Below are 8,961 nucleotides of genomic sequence, written 5' to 3' on the forward strand. Positions count from 1 at the left end.
TTTATCTGTTGTCACTGTTCTCGCCCTTGGCGGCGTCATCAGGGTCACATCCTAATTGTGATGAAGCTATTTGCACTCTATCCTACATAGACCCGTGAAGGTCCCGGGGTAGAATAAGCCTTCAGCAACCCATGCTTGCCATAAAAGGCGACTATGCTTGTCGTAAGAGACGACTAACGGGATCAGGTGGTCAGGCTCGCTGACTTGGTTGACACATGTCATCGGTTCCCAATTGCGCAGATCGACACTCATGTTGTTGATCACTGGATTGTCTGGTCCAGACTCGATTATTTACAGACCTCCGCCATATAGCTGGAATATTGCTGAATGCAGCGTAAAACTGAACTCACTCACTCACTCACTATTACAGAGAGTATCTCCAATGAGAGACCCTGTAGTATCAAATTTATCAGAGTTGAAACAAATTTGTTTCGAGGATCTGGAGAGAAAGTAAACAAAATGTTGACTGGAGTTTAATAAATCTGATACCACAGGGTCACTCGCTCAATATTCTGTTTACCGTACCCCATGAATAAAACATCTAGATCCTACAAAACTATGTCTCAAAGTAGCCACATTATTTTATCACGTGATCCTGTTTACACAAGCTCTTGAAGAGGTTTGGAAAGTCCTTTACACAGAAGTTTAATTTTCGTTTTGAGTTTTGCATGTAAAATAAGATACATTTAGGTAACGTGATATACAGCAGTTTCACTCAATTTGGGTAGTGAAAATCACCAAGACAGTTGTCAGTTGCCAAACCCACAATCATGTAATATTTGATCCGGTTATTACATCAGCATTTATGCTAAAATGGTCTTTTTGAACAATCAGCCTACATCTACTCTCTGTAATAACCAAAGTGACATTTGAATGTAATATTACTTTTGTCAGTGATGGAAATCCTGACATTTCAACATTTATCAAGTATCAAGATGTTTAAATCAAAATGCTTAATAAAATATTTCATATGTATTCGATTTCATTTTTAATGAAGGAAACAAACTAAACACAGAAAACAGCGTTTTGTTAAAAAACTCCAGAAGTTATATCAACATCTTAAGTTAGAGGGAGGTTCGTTTAAAAGCAGTAAATTCACATCATCTGCAAATAACAGCGTTTGTGTAAGACAATAATAGTTACACACGCATTTGGTGCTTGACATAACCACAGCAAGAATACTCTCTACCTTGACTTCAGTCAATACTGGACTGTGATCGGTTAATTAAAAGTCATTTAACGTGATTATATATCTGATCGTTTCCAAATGAAACGTGTTTTAAATCAAATTTAGAACCATTAAAATTTCGTTATATACCTCTGATTTTCCAACACAGTTTGTTTATGTCCTAGGTATAACTATTTGAGACACGCATTGGGTATCCTAACACAAGGGGCGTCATACCACGCCATCAACAAGCAGACGCAGTCTGAAGTTTTCCCCACTATGCAGATCTGTTTCCTTACGCATATGTAAAGAGTTTCTGCTCGGGATTGCGAAACAAAACCAAAGTAATTTTGGTCAAGATGTTTTACATACGTTTATGCTTATCGCAGATGTATCACTACACCATAACAATAACATAGCCAATGTCCCTCCACTGATTAGAGATTACTGAGACCACTTCGTGTGTTTCATATTCAGAACTATGCATAAAGCTTCAGACAAACAAAAGCGCACCACAAGGTTATAAGGCAAGAGGGATAGTTTCAGCTTTCTAAAACTCAACTTTCCCGATATTCCATCTGCTCCAGCCTTTGATGTTTACATTTCAAAACTTTGAGGTAAAATTGTAGCGGGCATAAAATTTCGCGTCCCGTGCTGGGATTCGAACCACAGACACCTTGTCCACATGTCCTAAGAGGATAACCCCGTCAGAAAGCTGACAAGGTAAGGATGTCATCTGTAGGACTCCACGCCTTGCTGTACAATGGAGCAACCTTTTTTGAAGATAACATGGAATTAGTACAAGTTTGATGAAGGTGCATGATAGACATGTGGAGAATATTTCTAACGTGGACGTATCGGTTACAAAAATGATGTCAGATGCAATTTCAGATGCACTGTTCAGTCATGCGTGTCCATGTTTTTTTTTCATACGAAAAATTGACTAGTCTCTGCATGTGTCTATGACAGATCATGCCGTTGAGTGAGGATACACGCGCTGATTTTCACGAACACCTGTTATCATCACCAGTTACTAGTGATAGACACATGCTCACAATATAGCCTCAATCGTACAATATATTGACTCTGCTTCAGTCAAATATTTCTTAAAGATGAGGAAAGGATTTTGACGTTTTAGTTTGTACAAACATAGGTTAGAATGACTTAACAACAAGAAAGATTTATAATAACCCGATATTATACCAGCTGCTTCCACACATACAGAATACCAATACAGTGAGGGATTTCAGATTATCATAAGCTCTTATACGTGTATCGTGACATTTGAATAAACTGACATGTGTTAACCACTTATCACACAAGCAGCTCCCCACTGCATAGAGACAGGCAATGGTATAGCCTAGTGGTTAAAGCATTCGCTCTTCACGAGGAAAACATGATTTATATTCCCACGTGAGGACAATCGTTGCAGCTTCTTTGTAATATAGTTGGAGAATTTCTAAAGCGGGGTAAACCATAGTCTGTGACTCAGATGACTATCACAGTGATATTCGTCTAGACATCTGTACTTATATGTTTACAAATTTGGAGCGTGAGATGAATGTCATCAAGCCCTATTAAATTAAGTATAGACATGGAAAAAAGTTTCGCAACACGTCCTGTTTTCTTTGTAGCAATATGTTATCAATTATAACAAAGGAATTAATGAAAACCTCAACTAAATATATTATGTGTATACCTTAATGTAGGTATGTAGGTAGGTAGGTAGGTAGGTAGGTAGGTAAGTATGTATGTATGTATGTATGTATGTATGTATGTATGTATGTATGTATGTATGTATGTATGTATGTATGTATGTATGTATGTATGAATGTGTGTATGTGTGTATGCATGTATGTATATGTGTGTGTGTCTGTGTGTCTGTGTGTGTGTGTGTATGTATGTATGTATGTGTGTATGTATGTACGTACGTGTCACTTGTCATGAGTAAACCTTACTGTCATTGTTTACTGGCATCAGAGACCCAAATAGCCAGGCTGCAGAGGGTGCAGAAGGTTACCGCCCGCATCGTGACTTGATCTGGAAAATACGAGCACATTACGCCTCTATTGTACAGTCTCCACTGGCTTCCAGTCGAGCTCCGGGTCCATTTAAACTCTTATGCCTTGTCTCTTAAGCCGCTTTCTCAGTGGAACTACACTTTCTTATTTATCTGATCCTCCGTACAGTGTACACGTCTTCCCGATCTCTCTGCTCATAGGATAAGACCTTGCTTGGTGTTCCCAAAATAAAGACAGTGCTGTACGGAAACAGGTTCTTTGTCCATGCAGGATCAATAGCCTTGAACAGTCTCCCGCAGAACCTCAGAGACTGTTGTGACCTTCATACCTTCAAATCCAACCTAAAAACACACTAGTTTCCAAGACAGCCTTTGAACTATAGCTCTTTCCTTTAATCTCAGCTCTATTTTGTGCGCTATAAGCATGCTTGAGCATGGCTGTTATTCTACCAAGACTTCAGTAAATACTGGATTGTGATTGGTTAATCAAAGTCATCCAGAGGTATATTATCACGTTATATACCTCTGATTTCCCAACACAGTATGTTTATCTCCTAATTATTGGCGTTTAACGGATTCAATGACTTTGTTGATGCACGTTATCGTATCCAAATTTTGTAGATCACTTGATTGTCCTGTCCGGACTCCCTCATTTATAAGTTAGTGAGTATGGGTTTAGACTGATACAAAATGGGCCACTACAACATAAAGGCCCTCGTGACAAATCCGGTTGAGAACTGATCTTACCTCATCTCAAGGCTGTCAAGACCCTTGTATTGTCACTTGTCATGAGTAAACTTTACTGTAGTTGTTTACTGGCCCATGCACCAAGCACCCAGCCTGCAGAGAGTGTAGAAGGTCGCCGCACACATCGTGACGCCACCCAGCAAGGTGATGGTGTTCAAACAAACAAACATAAGTCTTGTGACAAGGAAGTCGTCGGACGGTATTATATCCCAGGTTTATGCGTACAGCATGCCCCGATCAGTTGCCTATAGGAGGTACAATGACGTACAGGTACTTGTTCCAGTTTTACAAAAGTGTCTGTCTCTCCAACCTCAAGGGAACCTGGCTTTAAAACTCGATGTAAAGCGGTGAATAGCTACATGCAGTCTTCAGTGTCAAGTGGGTTATTACCATGCATTGCACTTCCAAACATGCTTATGTCACTCTACTCGTGCTGCAACATGACCCTAAAATCTGTTAGTCTCTAGTCCACTTCATACACAAATCACCGTGCAGCCATAAAACTGCTAAAGATTTCATTTCAAAAGGCAAACGTTTACAGGGTCATTTACATATAAAAAATCAACGCCAAAGAACATCCAGTCTAGACAATTTCCACCGGGACTTCATGGAGAAAAAAAAGGCCCCCCCCCAACCCCGATGATAAATACTTTTATTTTTGAACAGATCACAAAAAATGACACCAGGTTTTAACGATGACAGCTTCTTGTTGTTTGCTTCATTAGTTACTTGCTAATGCTGTTCAGACAATGAATGTCGGTGACTCCGTCACTTACAGTACTTCTGCCATACGACGACAGTGGCTTAACACGCTTAACAGGTGAAATTGTATTCTTAAATTCTACAGCCATTTCTCCCTTTTCGTGTTCACTTCGGCCACAGAGAACAACAAACACTGTGCATGTCTTGCCGTGTATGTAGTTACGTCAAGAAACGCCCCTGAGTCACAGATTTCTGAATCCTGTACATATACATCCTTCTCAAATACACTGTCACGTAAAACAAATCGTAAGCTTCCATATGGATCTGAATACTAGCATTATCAAAACGTCACTAGACTGAAAAAAGTGTCAAACACAACGATAACACCCGATTCAAATACATCACCATTCTTTGGTTTTCTCATTTTGATCCACTGCCAACCATGGTGGCTTCCATGACGTCAGTTAACGAAGTCATACGTTCCTAATTTCCCTCGGACACAACCAGTACATCGCGAGCACTTAAACGTTGTTAAACCAAAGGGTGGGATCTGAGCAGACACGACAGAACCTTTTTCACATCCGTAAATAGAGGCAACAAAACTCTTTCCTAATCCATAAGAAATCTCTGCTAAGCGCAGACAATCCAGTGATGGTGTGATACGGTGACAGAACACGTGTTTATGAAACACTATGAAATAGTGATGATTTCAAATGTTCGCGAAAAGGTGAGCCTTTCCTTTCCCCACCGGTGGCACCTGTCATAAACATATATATACAAAGTCTAGTGAGGTCATCTGATATAATGATATGGGTGAGTGAGTACGTGAGTGAATTTAGTTTTATTCCGCACTCAGCAATTTTCCTCCACATTCGTATTTTCTTTAATCCTATACACGTTTACCAGTAAGCTTCTAGATCAACACACTTAAATCCACTGGCTACCTTTGGAGCTACTGGGCAAAAGAAAATATATTCACATTCTTGATGATGACAAAAACTGATCACATAAAAAATCGTAAAGGGATTGTGTGATGCATTTGAAAACGGAATTATGTTTGTGTTTTAGGACTTGAAGTTTGCAGTGTTTGGGTAACTTTCATTTCAGGCCACTAACGCATGGACAGCATAATGTGTAGACAAAGACAGTTTTCAGACATGTACTGTCCTTGGCCCGACATTTCCGCAACGTTGGATCATTCCCACTCAGCTGGCAGGAACCAAAGCCTCCTTTCACAAAGTATTAAGGTGATTGTAAGTCGCAAAGGTAACCTTAGTGCAATGTTAAAGAATGGGAGTTAAGGTCAACCTTAGTAAAGATTGCTTCGTGAAAGCAGCCCCAGATGAAGAACGCCTTTGGAAATTTGAAGGCCTCATCAATGAACTTTTGCTTAATAGATGAGTGCCAATATGTTTACTTCAACTACCAGATCGATGTAGTGGTAATGGAGGAAGGGGGAAGGGGAGCTCTGTGATGCTGGGTAAACCGCCGTGGTTTAAATATGTAAGATACGTGATTATTAGTATAGGTATATTTCCAGTTGGTATTACAAATGGTTAAATTTGTAAACGAACAGGAATTACTTGGAGACAACCTGTGTTCTGCAACCTCTGTGAATAGAGGCTGACTGTAAACGAACTATGTGCTTAAGGAGACAACCTGTGCTTTGCATCCTCTGTGAACAGAGGTTGACTGTAAACGAAATATGTGCTTAAGGAGACAACCTGTGCTTTGCATCCTCAAGTGAAAAGAGGTTGATTGTAAACGTATACATGTGCTTAAGGAGACAACATGTGCTCTGCAACATCTGTCCACTGCTCATGTGAACAGAAGCTGATTATGAACGAACACGTGCTTAAGGAGACAACTTGTGCTCTGTAACATCTGTTTACTTCTCGTGCGATAGAGGTTGACTGTAAACGAACACATGTGCTTATGGAGAAAACCTGTGCCCTGCAAACGGTGTTTCAGTGTGAATTATCCAGGTACAAACTCTAAGGTGTCAACATTTTCTTCCTTAGTTAGGAGTCCAGTTTACCAAGCAGAAACAGCTCAACGCTTTTAAATGAAGGACCCATCTCTTCAGAAAAATGAGTCTTAAAGTCCAAAGAACATGCAATAAATTTGCTACGGCCTTGTGATTCGCTTGCAACAATCTCCACAATATAACCCCAGGTTCATGTGCAAAGCCGATGTAGTCATCTCTTACTTGGCAACAGAAGATGTGTTTTGACGTTCTCAGCTTTGGTTTTATAATGTATTGATCAGGGCCATCAAGAGATAATAGGCTGCACTCGTGTGGCGTTAGCACATTGATACTTTACTCCCAACGGTGCTTGAGAATTGTCCTCCCTCGAAAAACAATTATCAGCTGATTGTGGGTTCCTATTGTGAGTGGTATGACGAGAGGTGATTCTCTTTGCGATTGATCTCGTGAAGTCAATATTGATAATTGATCATTTCTCGTGCTAACTTGATGACACATCATCAGTGCTATCGGCTGCTACAGGTCACGTGTCTCGGGGGCGTGGTTGGACGAGATTACTTTCTACTTCCTCTACTGACACGGTAAGGTAAGTGTCTGTTTGTAAAACATCTCAGCTTTCAATTTCATAAAATTTTGATTACTTGGTGAATTGAACGAGTATTGTTTTTGCATTGTATGAATATAACAGCTCGAACTTGACGGGGATCCCAAATTGGCTGTTACAATCAGTGTTTGTGACTGAAACTACCAATGCAAGTCTTTAACATTATTCAGAAACGTTGTACAGCTTTAAACGATCGCTGCTAGGCTATCGCTCGTTCGATACCAAACCATTCACTCGTTTCATAAACATGGTATTGCACGGGACATAGTTTTGTATTCTCTGTCTATTGCTCACCCGTTGAAGATATCAGTGTCTAATAATACTTCTATAAAGTTATTACAGATTGTGTAAAAACGTCGCGTGGTGCCGTACGTATGACGTCAAAGTGTTTTACAGTTATGACGTCACAATGCTAATACTGTTATCACAATTGTATTAGACCTTGCTTGGTGAATGGTATGATGACTCGTGAATGGTATAGGTATCTATTACTCGCTTTCGCTCACTAGATACCAAACTGTTCACTAGTTTCACTAGGTATTACATAGGACATAGTTTAGTATTCTCTGTTTAGTCTCCTAGTACCGTTTAAGGTTTCTTGGTTTAAAAATTCGTTGCCATTCTATGAGTGCCAAAAACAAAGAAAAGAATGTCAACCTCTTTGAAGAATAAGTACTGTAAAGTGACAAAAATACGTATTTGGTATAAAGTGCACCATCGACTCCCGAAGTTCTGCATTCAATCCTCACCTGTCACTATGGGTTTGCCTGAGCCAGATCTTGTTACTCGTTGTATATACTTGTGGTTTGACTTTTTTCATTGTCATAGTTACTGTAGTTGCTATTCTTTTTCCGTATTTTTGACGGATATCTAAATTATATCAAAGGCTTCTCATACCTTATTTCTAAGAAATATTATTACATCTCACAGTGATTGTTGAAGCTGCAGATCGTGAAGATCCGGGTAGAATTGGTCTTCAGCAACCAATGCTTGTCGAAAAATGCGACTAACAGGATCGGGTGGTCAGGGTCGTGGACATGGTTGACACATGTCATCGCATCACAATTTGGCGCAGATCGATGCTCATGATGTTAATCACTGTATTGTCTGGTCCAGGCTCGATTATATACAGACCGCCGACAAAGAGGAATATTTGCTGAGTGTGGCGTTACACGAAAGAATTAAGATACAGATAGCTCATGACTGTGGAACATAGGGAATTCGGCTCTGGCGTTTTGGGCAGGGTACGCACACCTTATCTCGAACACCCGGTGTCATGAGAGTGATTCATAAACACATGCTTCGGATTTAGTCTGAATCATACAACGGACACTGCCTTAAACATTTATTTCGAAAACGGGTTTCTTGTTTTTTTCACATGCATATATGAAAATGGCATAACAACAAGAACGATATATTCTCATGGGTACGGTCGCCTTTTCGGGAACACCTGTTATCATCATCATTTGAAAGTGATTCATAAACACATGATTCTGTTAAAGCCCTTATCATATAAAGCACACTGCTTTTAGCCCAGATCTTTCATGATTATGGGATTGGGAAGGTTATATTTTCACCAGAGTGCATTAGCACAAGGTTTGTTTTTCTGGAACATTAAATATTTGGTTGTAGGAATGGAACATTTGCCTCATCGGCATGTTTCCCCCCTGACAAACAAGAATATATCGTTCACTCAAGGTCAGGATGACCGGGTCACATCCCATGGCATGGCG

The sequence above is a fragment of the Haliotis asinina genome, chromosome 14 (assembly GCF_037392515.1).
Source record: "Haliotis asinina isolate JCU_RB_2024 chromosome 14, JCU_Hal_asi_v2, whole genome shotgun sequence".
Lineage (NCBI taxonomy): Eukaryota > Metazoa > Mollusca > Gastropoda > Lepetellida > Haliotidae > Haliotis > Haliotis asinina.